This window comes from Mytilus galloprovincialis, chromosome 6, assembly GCF_965363235.1.
Source record: "Mytilus galloprovincialis chromosome 6, xbMytGall1.hap1.1, whole genome shotgun sequence".
In the NCBI taxonomy this organism is placed as follows: domain Eukaryota; kingdom Metazoa; phylum Mollusca; class Bivalvia; order Mytilida; family Mytilidae; genus Mytilus; species Mytilus galloprovincialis.
In genome coordinates this window covers 10014284-10029978 of record NC_134843.1, presented here as the reverse complement: position 1 = coordinate 10029978, position 15695 = coordinate 10014284, and the positions used below count along the sequence as shown (strand labels likewise).

Sequence of the window (15695 nt, the reverse complement as noted above, 5' to 3'; positions counted from 1 at the left end):
TTGGAGAGAAGCTTGTTTATGATCATAAGAAAGTATCCAGAAGTAAATTTTGTAAAAATAAAAATCCCTTTTTTTCCGTATTTTACTTATAAATGGACTTAGTTTTTCTGCGAGGAAACATTACATTCACTCTGTGGTTAAAGTTTTTAAAATTTTAATAACTTTCATAAACTATCCTTGATTTGTACCAAACTTGGACAGAAGCTTGTTTATGATCATAAGATAGTATCAAGAAGAAAATTTTGTAAAAATAAATTTCCACTTTTCCGTATTTTACTTATAAATGGACTTAGTTTTTCTGCAAGTAACATTACATTCACTCTGTGGTTAAAGTTTTTAAAATTTTAATAACTTTCATAAACTATCCTTGATTTGTACTAAACTTGGACAGAAGCTTGTTTATGATCATAAAATAGTATCAAGAAGAAAATTTTGTAAAAGTAAATTTCCACTTTTCCGTATTTTATTTATAAATGGACTTAGTTTTTTTGCCAGAAACAAAACATTCACTCTGTGGCTTAAATTTTTAAAATTTTTATAATGTTCTTAAACTATCCTGGATTTCTACCAAACTTAGACAAAAGCTTGTTTCTGATCATAAGATATTATTCAGAAGTAAATTTTGTAAAAACAAAATTCACTTTTTCCGTATTTTACTTATAAATGGACTTAGTTTTTCTTCCAGTTAACATTACATACAGTCTGCAGTTAAAGTTTATAAAACATTTATTAGATTCATAAACTATCCTGGATTTTTTACCAAACTTGGAAGCTTCTTTCAATCAAAAGACAGTATCGAGAGGGAAATTTTTATTGATGTTTTTCCTCATTTTTGTTGAGTCTGCGATTAACAGCAAACGTAGGCGAGACACTGGGTTCCGTGGAACCCTTACAAATTTTTGTTCTAACCTAAGGTTATTCCTATTTCTGTGATCAAAAAAGGATTCCAGCTGTGGGTAGTCCTGTGTATAAATGGCTGTTTTCTGTGTTCACAAGTCTCTGATTGTCTCCTGTCTGATGATACTCCAGAGAGTCCAGCAATTTAAACTAAAAATTATTTTATTATTTGAAGCAATTCATTCTATAATGTTTTATCTGGTGGTTTAGGGTATGCAGAAAAATGATGTATGAATAGGTAAACTGGACCTAGTCCAAATGATTATGATATCTTAAAAGACTATTTTATTTTTTTGCTTTGAAGCCTTCCTGTTTAAAGCAGCATATTAAAGTTTTAATTCCCTCTCTTTTATAGGAAGATGCATTGATGTCTGACTTCAAAACCATACCTACCAATGATAATTAACTGTAGAAGGCATATGATAATATCTACCAAATTACCATCAATTTAGCTGAAAGCTAATCAGTTGCTTTAAAAAGAGTTTTATTTGATACCAAAAGGATTGAAATAAGTCTTAGGATATCCTTACTCATTCTTTAAATGAATATCAGGTAGCATTGTTATACTGATGGGATGGTGATGTTATTGTATGAAAATTTGTCTTTTTTAAAACCTTTTAATTTACCTTGAATTGGTATGTTTTCTGTTCAGTTCCAATTAAATTTTTCATTGCTTATTGAAGGTGTGAGAGTTGGATGGTCCCTGGAGTCTTGTAGAAATAAAAATGATTTAGTGCATCTTATTTCTGTATTTTTTGTCCCTGTAGTGCTAAAAGTTACTGTTGTTTACTGTGAAGGCGAAATTTGTTTCTTTAATAATACAGTGTTTGTAGTATAGTTAGTTGTTGAAGTGCTTTTCTGTTTGAAAGTTCATATTACCATTGAAAATGTAAAGGGGTTACCTGCAATACAGTTGTTTTTTTATTATAATAGTACAGTCCATTTCTGTAAGACCTTTCTTTATGTTTGAAAAGATAACTTAAACTTCTAAGAGGGTAATATGTGTTACCTTTACAGTTCCAGACTGAAGTTCCATATCTCCTGTTTAGTTCGTTTCTTAGTAGATGCCTAGAAGCTGATTTTAATAGGATGACTGGTAGAAAGTTTATAGTACCATGGGGGACTGTAATAGGTGTTATTTCTAGTGAGATCTATTACATAAACATGTATCCTCTTATTTCTATTTAACTAAACATCTGTCTATTGTATTATGATATTCAGCATAATTAAACAAAAAAATTAAACAGAGATGAAAAATTAAACAGAGATGCATGAGAAATTTGTTAAATATTTATATCAGTTGAATTTTGCCAGATCAACTAATTGTGTAACTAAATGAGATCATCCAGCTTTATCTGTTACTTAAACCAAGTTATTGTTTAGCTTTCAGTCTTTTACGAGTGATTTTATTGCATTTAAATTTTTTGCAATTTTCTTACATGCTGGTGTATTCATATATTAAAAAGAGAAGAACTAAGACATATTTTGACTGTTATATTAACCTTATTTTCTCTACTCACAAAATCATAGGTGGAGTTACTGAAGCATGACTGTAGCAGGCCCCCTTTTATGGCAGTCAGTGGGGCCCCTTATAATAAGTTCTAGATCCTCCACTGAAAATAATATGAAAATATATGCTTAAACAGATTAAATGTATCTTCACCTTTTAATTATCATTTAGGATTGAAACAATGTCTTCCTCCCAGTGATTTGGAAAGCTTGACTTTCTTGCATTTATTCAAATACATGCAAGCAGCCCTTAAATAAAGCTTCACTATTTTATAGGTCACTAATTATTTTCTGAAGATGTGCAGTTAGTTGATCCACCTCACCTGTCTTTTTTACCTGATTGATTTGTCATAAAAAGATACAGATAGCCAAATTTTACCTGATTTTGATTATCAAAAGGTGCAGATAGCCCATTTACAGATGATTAAATTTAATTATTTCACATTCAGAAAAGAAAAGAAATTGGTCAAATAGCTAGCTATCATTGGCCGAGGGGTGGTCTGTTTCATAAACCTATTTAAATTTTTGTATAGAATTTCAAGTGAACAACATTTGAAATTTTTCAGTAAATTGACTCCATACAATTTAACAATAAGACTATTGAGGAAGCTTGTCAAAATGGTAAATTGTAAAAATCGACAGGTGGGCAACGTCTTAACTAACATTGTTGGTCCAATATTTATATAGAGCTAAATAAGGTAGAATTTTGCATCAAGCCTTAGGAGGTATTGAGTTTTCATGGTATGGTCACATACCTGTCCAGTGTTATATTTTCAGCTGGTTGTAGGAAGTATTGAGAATATTTATGTATGGTCACCTGACTTTCAAGTGTTATGTCTTTCTCCAGTTATAGGAGATATTTATACTCATCCCAATGCAGTTGCGGAGGATATAATGTTTTGACCCGTCCTTCTGTCTGTCTAGGCCATAAAAAAGAATAGGTTTGTTTGCCCTAACCCTACCTACCCAGAAAAAAGCTGCCTACTCAAAATCTTTTATTGTCGCGATGTGAATTTTTTTTTTTATTAAGATGAGCATGAAAATCTAATAACATCTGACACTTCAATTTATCTTTGGAAAAAAAAATGCCTACCTACCTACCCGATGTTTGGATAGGGTTTGGGCAAACCAAAATAATTTATGTGTGGCCCTATTCATCTGTCAGTCCTGTTCTTGTCATCACAACTCTTGTGAAACCACACAACAGAATTTCATGAAAGTTTGTAGATGTGCATATCGACACAAAATTATAATTAAATTTTGTTCTAGCAGTTTTGCCCTTTGAACTTATTATACAGTGTGTGAAAGAAAGTTTTTATCAGTCGACTTTTGTAGAGTTAAGAGTGTTTGGACTTAGGAATCTGGTGAGATTTTGTTTTTCCAGCGACAATATGGGGCGTGGGGTATGTAAGCATACTCACAAAGATTTCAAAAGCCTGCATCTCAAATTCCTGTCTGTCAAAATACTATTTCTTCTGAATTTTACAGAAGCATATTGAACAGATATATCATCTTCAGGAGGGGTATTTATGAAAAATACCCTTCAAGAACATGCTATATCTGTTTAATTACACCAAATGTTAACGTTCAAAAACGCATTGATGATTGTGATGTTGCAAGCATCCAGTCGGATAAAAAATATTTTGCAAATACCACGGCAGAGAGGGTAAAAAAGGCATAGTCCTTTTTGCATATACCCCAGCTGCGTTAAAAAATGATGATATTCATTTGATAACAGTAAATTGGTGAACTGTCTATCAACCAATAAAAACCCAGGATTCTTACATAAGATGTAATTAAGCAATATAACCTACATAAATCCTCTTCTTTCAAAATGACTGTAAGGAATATAAACACTGCAGTTCATACTGCCATATTACTTGGGTTGAAGTAGTTCTCAGTTCATACTGCCACATTACTTGGGTTGAAGTATGTACAATTTGTTCTTTGCCACGGATAACATTTATCACTGCTGTGGTTTGTATCAATATACTGTATGACATCATACATGTAACCAGATCTTATTTTGTGGTCCAAAGTTTCTACCGGTTTCAATTAATAGATGGTATCCACATGCAAAGTTTGTTCATGATCTTCTAGACAATTTGTTAACAGTGATTTGATCAAGTGACACATTATAATTATCCTACATTAGTTACTTGTCAAAATCTTATTGTAATTTAACATGAAATGATACATGATCTACACACTTTATTATTCCAAATTAATCAAGAAATTTGAATTTTATGACTTCAGGTGGGAAAAAGCTATTTAATGGGGTTGAAATTTCACACTCCTGGTATACTGAGGTGGATTGATGATTTATTGGAAAACATGAATTAATTTTGACAAGATGCCATAAAATCAAATTTGGTTGTGGAAACAATTTAAGTTTTATAATTGATGAGCAGAGTAAATTAATTTTGATGAGTTATCTCCCTTTTTGGGGGGGGTAAATATGGCAGACCTTTTGAACTTTTAAAAGTTATCTCCCTTATTGTATTCTGTGGTAGCCCTTTTGAACTTTTAACTCAAATTACAAGTCAAAACCTGGCAGCAAAATTCTTTTCTGTCAACACATGATATGGTATTAAAATAATAAACAAAAAATATGACAATTAAAATCCTTGGCATGTTGGGAAATGAAATAAGGACATATTCCATTGGGTACAGACTGTATACTGGCACATGTATTCAATGTCAGTCAGTGTAATCTGATTTATGATTTAATTAACCCTGCATCATTGATTTAAAATTATATAAACTGTGCAGGATTTTGAGAGATTTAATCTGCATGTCTGCAACAGGTGCAATAACATTATATGATTGATATTTGGTATTAAATACAAATTTACAATCAGATTTCATTCATAAATAGAGCATTTAGGGTGTAAAACAAGTTTACCATGATCTTATAATGAATAGAGGGTCAATGTGTCAGGGCCTTGTAAAGATTTATTTTAAGTTAAGTATAAAGCTGTTCAATGTTGACCTTCTGTTTATTTTCAGATCAGTTTGGACTCCTACCAGTATCCACTAGACAGAAACAGACCAACAGCTTAGTCTCTACAATAGACCTTGCATGGTCCAAATGTTTATCCCTGATTGAAGGCTGTGAATAGGCTAGGTATTACAGTATTTTTTTCTTTCTGTTAGACTAGACTAACTACCTTACAGATAGATTAACAAGGAGGGGTATTGTTTTATCACAAATTTATGATTGGGATTGTTGAGCAATGGATAAAAATGTAAAGTAGATTATTATGGGTTTAGGAAATTCTACATGGAAATATTGCCATCCAAAATTTGAAATGTCAGAGGTGTTATTTTTTCCAAACCTTTCCCATTGCAATAATAAAAACATTGGGGTTAAAAAAACATATTTTCAGGATAGGCTTGTCAAAAGTATATTAACAAGTTAAAAAAAATGTGCAAAACCATCTTTTGAAAACCAATAACCCATGGGAGCTCTTCAGGTAGTACCTGCCTCATATTTAGTAAAAATCATAAGGGTAAACACCCCAAAATCATTATTAAATTCTATTTACATTTTGAGATAAGCTATTTAATGAGGTATGTTAGAACTTACAAAGTCCAACTGTACATGTGTGCAGCCTCAGGGTTATATTGGAAGATTAATAATCATGTAAGAAAGTAAATCTACATGTTGGTTAAGTAATGCACATTTACAGACATTTTTAGCCCATGAAGAATAACTAAGATGTCAGATTCAGAGTTCAGTTTTATCCATGTTAGTATCTATGTCAGGCTGATGGTTGTTAGTTGTACCTTCATAGGTCCTGTCTGTCTGATCTGTTATCCAGCATCTATGTCATTTAGTAGCCTGGGTCCTGGCTAATCTTGTCAGTATAGCCAGGCGTGTATCAATGTACTGCCTGTCAAATGATTGGTTAATACTGATTTTGTTGTGCAATTTTTGTTTAACATCAATTAGTAAAAGTTAGACTGTATTTATTTTTATGCACCATCTACATTAGTAGAGGAGCATTATGTTTTCTGGTCTGTGTGTCTGTCTGTTCGTTCATCTGTTCGTCCGCCTGTTCGTCCATCCGTTGGTCCCGCTTCAAGTTAAAGCTTTTGGTCAAGGTAGTTTTTGATGAAGTTGAAGTCCAATCAACTTGAAACTTAGTATACATGTTCCCTATGATCTGATCTTTCTAATTTTAATGCCAAATTAGAGTTTTTACTCCAATTTCATGGTCCACTAAACACAGAAAATGATAGTGCGAGTGGGGCATCCGTGTACTATGGACACATTCTTGTACTTTATTAATTGATGTTTAGTGTTATCATATTTAATTATTAGTATGATGTACACATGTATCTCAAAGGGCAAAATATGGTAACACATAGGAAAACCATAAAAAGTAAAGGCCAACAAGGGGGGGGGGGGTACATTCTAAATAATGTGTACATGTGCGAAGATACACCAACGTACATCTATTTTAAATTATAATTACATTAGACAATAGCAATATATATTAAGTTTTATTTTTTTTATTTTAAAGAGTTGTTTCGTTGACTCTTACGCCATAAAATCTTTCCTGATAAAATATACATGTATATTTAATGTACAACATTTATCAAAGTTTCTTTTGATTACACATACTAGTATTTATTCATACTGTTTAATATATATTTATTTTATTATATTACTGACAATGGGGACTGGTCAATCTGAGAGCAAAATTAATTGAATCAGAAGCAATGTTTCTTAATCATTGGTTTGAAATTGCTGGTTTACATCAAACATCAAAATTTATGCAAATATTTATTCAGCCTCACTTTAGATTCAGAGTCATCTGACACTGAATCGATCACGTGCTATTTGTTCCCCCAACTGGCCCTTGTGATTCACAGCTAGATTGGGCCAGGATGCCAGGCTATGTCATTTAGATAGTTGTTAGTTATACCTTTCCATGTCTTGTCTGTCTGATCTGTTATCTGGTACCTTGATGTCATATAGAGGTAGCTGTCATAATGTTACATGATTTAATACATGTAGAATTTATTCAAAGTGGCATCTATTTCTTTTTTTGTTGATTACAGGTGAATTTTGTGGTCCACACTTACAGTTGCTTACTCAGGTGTTCTGAATCTTTAAAATAAAGGTTGCTCCATTATAGAAGTTAATTATACATGTCAGGATATGTAACAGTAAAATCTACAAATAATATAGACTAAATTATTCTTGGCAAATAACAATAATTCAATTCTCGGTCTATATATCTAGATATAAGAAGATGTGGTATGAGTGCAAGTCTCCATCCAAGTCACAATTAATTTTGTAAAAGAAAAGTCATTATAGGTCAAAGAACAGTCTTCATGTATGTTAAGATGCAAAAGTGTAAAGCAGTTTGAGTGTGAAATAGAGTGAAATAGAGAGGAAAAGCAAAAGCAAATGGTAAAGATTAAGAGTTTTAATTAGATCAAGTAATCTATTTTAAAAGATGGGGTTGGCCCATTGAACCAAATGTTGGAACAATTTTCCTCCTGTTATTTACCATGCTTTACCATAATGTTCGTGTTAGATATTTGTATCTATACAAGCATGATGTGTCATAACAAGTTTATAGAATTATTCCAATTAACAGAACTTGCGACTAATGAAGTGTGAATGACTCTGATTAGAATCAGCTCTACTGACTATCATTCACAGAAGGTGGTTTGAGCTTCTTCCAACACTTAGGTCAGCATATTTGTAAATTAGCTCATCTTGACCTAAAAAGTCAATTAGCATCAAAATCTGATTAATTTTGGCTAAACACTGAACAAAATTAATACATGTTTTATACCTTTGAACAGTTGGAACGGTTATTCAATGTCTTATCAGTTCAATCTGTGTTTTTGCAATTCACATTGGAACTGAGATGCTGGCCAGCTTTAATGGGGAAATTTCACATATTCATTATATTTCTGTACTTCAGTGTTGGTCCATTAGAACAATTATAATCTCTAATTGAATTGAATATTTGTGGTCTAAGTCAAACATAGATTGATTATGTTTATACAGTATAGAGAGTGTGATATAAGGTTGTGGTTTCAGACAGGTTTAGTGCATGTTTTGGTCTGTAATTATACACCTTGACATGCAACAAATATAACCGTTTGTAATGTAATCTGTCAAAGTTTTAACATAATAATATCAAATTTAGTTTCTTGTGATTTTCAAATTAAATTGGTCTTTTTTATATACAGGTTATCCAGTAAAGAAAGAAAAAAATTAAGGCATATTACCTCTTGTGTCGTACATCATTTTCATATAAGGGAATTCTGATTCCTTTCTGAATTTATACATATTTGACAGGTTACCTTCTCTGTGGTAGGACATCATGGTACTCGGTCAAGCAAGAGCAACGTAAATAAGAAAATTCAAGATTTTAACTAGTACAAAATAAAGAGAAAGTTAACTGTTTAAATGCTTTCTAAACATAACAACTCAGTAAGCTTTCCCTCCAGAAATTGCACCGATTATATATTTGATTTTACTTTTTTAAGTTACTCGTAGTTGACCAAATACCAGGATGTGCTACCACGGAGTAGGTAACCTGTCAAAAAAAATTAGAACCCAGAGTCAAAATTCAGTTATATGAAAATGGTTTTGATATTCTCATATGAATTACCTACATCTATATAATTTGGACTCTGGTGGATAGTTGTCTTTTTGTCATCATACCACATATCCTTATATGGAACTCAACTTAAGATTAGCTGAAAACCATAGAAACAAATGATTTAAACTCAAGTTTCTCAAATAGTCATACTGCTTTATATATAATTTATTGTGCAGATGTGTCTTTGTAGTTAAAGTTCATTTAAAATGATAAAAGTGTGTTTATTCTCTCAATAATTTTGAGGTGATGTGTGACTTATCTGAATTATGTTGTGCTGTTGAGGTACAGTCTTATTGATGTTTACTGGAAATCTTAATTCTATTGAACTCTTATCTTGTACTTCTACCACTTCTTCCTCACTCTAGTTGCATACCTGCCAACTGTCACTATTTGCGGGTGATTTCCCCCATGGAGGCTCCCAAATTGAAATTTTGAAAAAGTAATTGTGTCCACAATTTTAAACAAAACAATTAATTTTACAATGGCCATAGACTTGTTAAAGTATGAAGAAGCCAAATAACAACATTTAAGTGTATTTGAAGCCCCCCTTGTATGACTATAAAAGCCATCTTGCACGTAAAACCCCCATGGGCATTATAAAAAGTTGGCAGGTATGTAGTTGTCTCTCTATCATTTCTATGAAGAAGAACCAGTACCATCCCTTTCTAGTAAAGGAGAGAATACAAACACATTTTTGAGTTGGGTACATATATCCAGGCAGATAACACATGTATTTGTCAAAAAGATTAATAACAAGGATGACATTTTTTACACAAAACAGGATTGAGTGAGAGAGATCAATAATTATAAAGTACATTAATCATAGTGAGACAGTGGTCATGTTTCTCTGTTGTAGACAAGGGGTTAAGTCAGGCCGCCATCATCACACCTTGTCAATACCGGACCTTAGTAGTTGTTATAGACAGGTGATGTAATTCGGTACAAAACATATGTTTGTACTTGTGGGAATTAACGACTCTGTCAAGTCCATGTCCTCAAATTATTTTGTTGTGAAATTCAAGAAAAACTAGATTTTTTCATTTGATAAACAAAAATAAATAAAAGTGCAAGCTTATTTATTATTTATATAAAAAAAACACCACATGCTGACAACCCCTAAAATGTGTTATTGATAAATGGTCTGCAATTTAATCTTCATAGATATAAGAAGATGTGGTATGAGTGCCAATGAGACAACTCTCCATCCAAGTCATAATTTGTAAAAGAAAAACCATTATATGTCAAAGTACAGTCTTCAGCACAGAGCCTTTATATTCTTTAAAGATCAATGTCTATATGAATTCTAGTTGGGGATAAAAGAATGTAAAAAAAAAAACTGATTGAAAAATGATTTAAAATATTAAGACCCTTTGTATGAAGTAATTTTGTTGATACCAAACTGAACAGTGAATTCTAAGATTATTCTTTCATTGTGAATTAAAGATTGCTATAATCTTTTCATTGATAACAGAGTATCTACCAGGTTTTTAAAATCCTGCAAAAATATTAAAAAAAAACCAACAATGTACAAATGAGATCTTTTTACAAGAATTTAAAATGAATTAAAATTATATTACTTGTTGAAATTGGCACCTGCTGAGAACCACAGAGATCCACAGTTAGCAGTTTGTTGCCTAAACATGTGTACCAAGTTTGGCATTAATCCTTGTAATACATTGACAGTAATCTGGTCTGAGACCTGCCACAGGACATGTTATAAACCATACACAATTTGCCTCTGCTCTCTCAATCATTGTTTATTGTCATATGCCTGTGTATTGTCTCTATTGCTTATCTTGTTTATCAATATTTATATAAATTAGCATTAGATTTTAAGATATCAAAATTAATTGCATTTGGGGAATTTTGAAGTGGCCAGATGACTTTTCTCACTTTTTATTTACAATTGAGCCCTGTTTCCGTAAGAAAAATGCTCTCTTATTCTTGTATAGACTATAGAATTGAAACATGCACTAAAATATACACATTTAAATGAAATTTAAAACAAACAAAACTTGAATCTAATTAAAGTGAAAGGCATAGATTTTGTCTGAAAAATAAGAAAAAGGGTGCCAAAAAATTAAAAGAATTTGCATGATAAAAAATAAAAGAATGCTTGACATGATGAGAATATTTACTCAAGATAATTAGTTTCATTTTTTCTTTTCAGAAAATTTTACAGTAAAGATATATGTTTCTAGACAGCAGGTGTAATTGTGTACAAAGTTTTTGACGGTAAGCACTAAGTTTGCTTATGCAATATACTGTCGTTAATTGTTTTTATTACCTGTGTTATAGATATAAAACCTTTTGAAAATCTCACCTGTTATTTAGAAAGCAAATTTCAAACATGGATTTGTGAATTTTCTATGATTTCAAGTTTTCTCTGATCCAGTTAACTTTATTGCTCAATTCAAATTTGTATGTAACTAAACTAACTAAACCTATGGGGGTCCCAGGTGTTTCTGAAGATGAAAGGGGCATACCTATAGAGATGAAAGGCTCTACCTGACCAAGGTGTGAAGTCAATTAAGGATAATGAGATGATACCTACTGATCACTTCACACCTCAGTGTTTAATTTACTTATTGACACATGACTGTCACATGACTGGGAGGAGTCGCTAAGGAACATCTGTATCACCCCAGTAATACATGTATTTACTGGTAAGTTACATGGAAAATATTTCAAACTTTATAAGAAAAAAAAAAAGATGAGATATGATTGCCAATGAGATAAATCTCCAATAGAGACCAAAGGACACAGAAATTAACAGCTATAGGTCAGCATGCGGCCTTCTACAATGAACAAAGCCCATGCTGCATAGTCAGCTATGATGGGTTTTTTTCATAGGCTGAAATGGCACAATTTTTAAAGATAATCCTTAATTTATTTGATACTTGGGAATTTTGAAGAGACCTAGACAAACAATTGATTAAAAGATGAAAAAATCTACTTTGAATAAAAAAAGATTAATTTCAGTAACTATCATATACAATTTACAATACACAATCGCCATAAGACAAAATATCAGAGCAAAGTTTACATTTTAACATTTCAGTTAAATTGTTTTGAGGTATTTCTGGATATGTAAAATAAAACTTTCGTTCTTTTTAATTAAAATTTCTGAACAACTTACACTTTCTTCTAAACAGAAATTTAATATTTTCTCTTTAAAAAGGCCCATACATTAAAAAAACTCTTTTCCTTGTGTGTAAAATCAAAATGGTATAGATTTCTGTAATTTCATACACACGTCAGATGTGTTTTTTGCCAATATACATGTATATTATATTTCAAGACAATAAATAAAGATATTTGTTGGGTAAAGCAAGGTTTTTATGTAATGAAATTCTCCTTTTGCTATAAATTCTGGCATTAATCTTAATTTATGACTGAAAAACAGCATTATTTTTTTCAAGAAAAAACTTAAAAGTGTAACATTTGTGATGTTTTAAATTAATTAATGAAGCCATGTCACTAACAGATCAAAAGAATGAAAGAAGGACAGTAAGCCATTTCATTGGGCTTTTATCTTTCTATCATGTGTGATAGGGCTTCAGAGAGTGTTAAAATTTAATCCTCTTTTATGCTTGTCTTTTGTTTGGGTAGTGATCATTTTTTTATTTTGATATGTCACCTTTGTGGGGATAAGGGTATTATTATCGTGAGAGGGATTAGGAAATGTGTTGTATTCTCAAAGATAACTATTGTCCACTTGTTTACAATAAGAAGTTCTCCTAATCCAAGTAAGACCCTGATTAAATATTTAAGTTTTCTTTTTATCTATGTTTGGTAATAATTTTTACAGTTGTACCTGTCAGATTATTGTTGTATAAATATATGTACTCATAAATCAGTTTAAAAAATACATGTAGTGTTGTCTTAGAAATTATTTATATATTTTTGAAGCTTGTCAATGTTTATATGGATATTATTTTTAATAATCTGCCATCATTGTCCATTTTACATATTTTTTTATTTGTAATAAACCAATATAAACTATGAAAATGGTATTGGTCATCCAATAGAATGCTTAAGAAATTTATTTTTTGAATAATAACCATAATTGTAATAATTACCCATTTAATAGTATTTTTTTAACAAATTATTGTCCTAGGCGTCTGAGTGGGATGGGAATACTTATATTATAGTTGATATTTGATTTTTATAGTTTTTTTGGAAAAGTCTAAAGTAAATTTGTTCTTGTGGTTCACCAACAAGACTATACTTAAAAAATAGTTTCTCTCCAATTAAAATGAATTTAGTATGAATCAACAATATTTAAAAATTTAAGAGATCATTACAAATAATCAACAGGAAAAAAATAATGTCAAAGTGTAATTGATAAAACATTCAGTAATTTTAATGATGCTCTTTGGTAAGGTTGTTGCCCTTTGACTTATTCCATGTTTCAATTTGTAATTTTTATTGACCAAAATCAAACTTTTTTATATTCTACACAAACACCATAAAATAAAAAAAAGAATGTTAAGTTTATGATAGAAATTAACAATAATTAACAATTATAGAGAACTGCAATACAACAATAGATATTTTTAATGGAGGTATTTCTACCAAACCTAATGAAAATTGTTTTGTACTCTGTTGCCACAAGTTCGTAATGTACAAATACATTCCAAAGTATCCCTTTTTTGTACTGATAACATCCCATTACAATTTAGAAATCATTTTCTGGTACTATTTTAATGAATTCTTTCCTAATTTCCATAAATGTGTATTGAAGTAGCAGCTGTTTCAAAGATTTGGATCTTACATTGATTTTGTTTCTTTTCTCCTTCTAAATATTATTGTACCATGTAATAATATTGTTACGAGTTCAAATCAAAAATCACTGCAGGAAAAGTTGTCAATATTTAGAGGTCTTCTCCACGAAATAAATGAATAAAAAGTATTTTTTCAATTGGACAGAGGCTTAATCTTGCCATTATAGTTCTTTAATCATAAAACTGGTATGAACTATAGATTTTTTATCCTAAGCCTTTTAGTAGTAGCCAATTTGTCAAATATTGATTTTACCCTCTGAAGGCCCCAGCAGGAACGAGATTTCTGCTATTTTTTATATTGTGTCAATCAACTCTTTAAACACACCTACTGGACAATATTAACACGCCTTGTTTATTCTTGTATACTGGGAATTTTAGAATTGATTGTTAAGTGGGAGGGGCTTCATTGTCAACATTGAGAGTTAAGATAACACTGAGAGAATGTGTTAGCATCAAGCCACATGTGTGACTATTGCCATTATAGATAGAAGAAATATTTAGGAAAAAAAAGTGGAAAAATAAGATTGTTTTTTTTTTAAATTTTACAATCTTAAATATTTGGTGTAGAAAGTAACTCCTAATAATATTCTATTTTTGCTTTTAGGAGAACAGGATTTTGTGAATGGACTTTTACGAATATTGATATTTGAGGATTAATTTAACAAAAGTGTTTATAATCTGCAGTATATTCTGTTTTCTATATTGAAATTGGAATACCATGCACTGAGAAATAGAAGAAATATTGGATTATTTAAATAGATCTTTATAGAGATAACAGGATATTTTATGGTTATCGCACTGGACATTTTATTATTGTCAGGTAAGATGATCTTTTATCAATATTTTTGCCATAAACCAATTAATACAAATTGTATTTTCTCATTAAGTAATGCAATTAAACATGAAGACAAAAGTTATTGATTGTAAACATTGATGGATTTTTATCTTTTTTATTGGTGGATTGGAGGAGGATTAACATGCACCTGGACATCGTGTATTTTTTCTGGCCATTACAATGGGATGTTGATGTATCTCTTGGGTCATCAGGGAATTGATGGATTCTTTGTTGATATGAATCGGCCTGCCATTTTTGCCGTCCTGGACATTGCTCAAAGTAAATTGATTTGGTGGTTGTTTAAGCTAATATTTTGCATCTAGAGTTTATGATTAAAAATGATTCCAATAAGTTAGTTTGGGATGTTTAACATCCTACATGATACTTTATGCTGTAAGTCAGACAGGATTTTATTCAAACAACATGCTTCTAATGAAATACTAATATCAAACCAACTAAGTATGTACAAAAAATGGAAAATGGAAATCAGAATAAAAAATACCAGTTAGCTATAAAACTTTTTGCTGCTAAATGTATAGAATTGAGATGCGATTACAAATTAGAAAAAACATATCTGAGGTTAAGCCAAGGTTCGAGGTGTAGTCAGTTATTTTATCTGTGTTGAAATATGATAAATCCGTGCAAACATTTAATTTGATAAAACAATATTTCTTATCACACATGTCTGTTAAAATAAATAATTTACCAAATTTATTATTGTATTGTTTTAAAGAAGCGTCTCCACTTCGGTATTTCCAATATATATGATATATGGATATTGGAGTGGATAAAGCTGCAATATTTATTTTTTATGAAAATATCTGTCATATTTGATTGTAAATCCCTAGATAACAATTAGGCTGGCTGACAGTCAGAACAGTTACACAGTAATGTGTGGTGATATTATAGTCATTCAATCTAGGCTATTTCAAATCTCAGTTTGACATTTTACAGAACTGACAATGTGGTTCAGTGGTATTCTAATCTTTTTAACTGTTTTTGACTGAATTTCAAATTAGGTTTTGGTATGAC

At 30.8% G+C, this 15695-nt stretch overlaps 1 protein-coding gene across 11 annotated transcripts in view; it reads left to right on the top strand.

Annotated features, from left to right (window-relative positions):
• LOC143078893 (roundabout homolog 1-like) overlaps window positions 1-15695 on the top strand; it is a 118437-nt gene that overhangs the window by 26522 nt on the left and 76220 nt on the right. For 5 of the 11 annotated variants that reach the window (XM_076253933.1, XM_076253931.1, XM_076253932.1 and 2 more), the window contains exon 1: window positions 14278-14648. The gene's annotated coding sequence lies outside the window, so the exon portion shown is untranslated. Of the gene's footprint in view, window positions 1-5415; window positions 5534-11211; window positions 11277-14277; window positions 14649-15695 lie in introns of those variants that run through there. The other 6 variants (XM_076253927.1, XM_076253928.1, XM_076253926.1 and 3 more) reach the window with 2 other exon arrangements.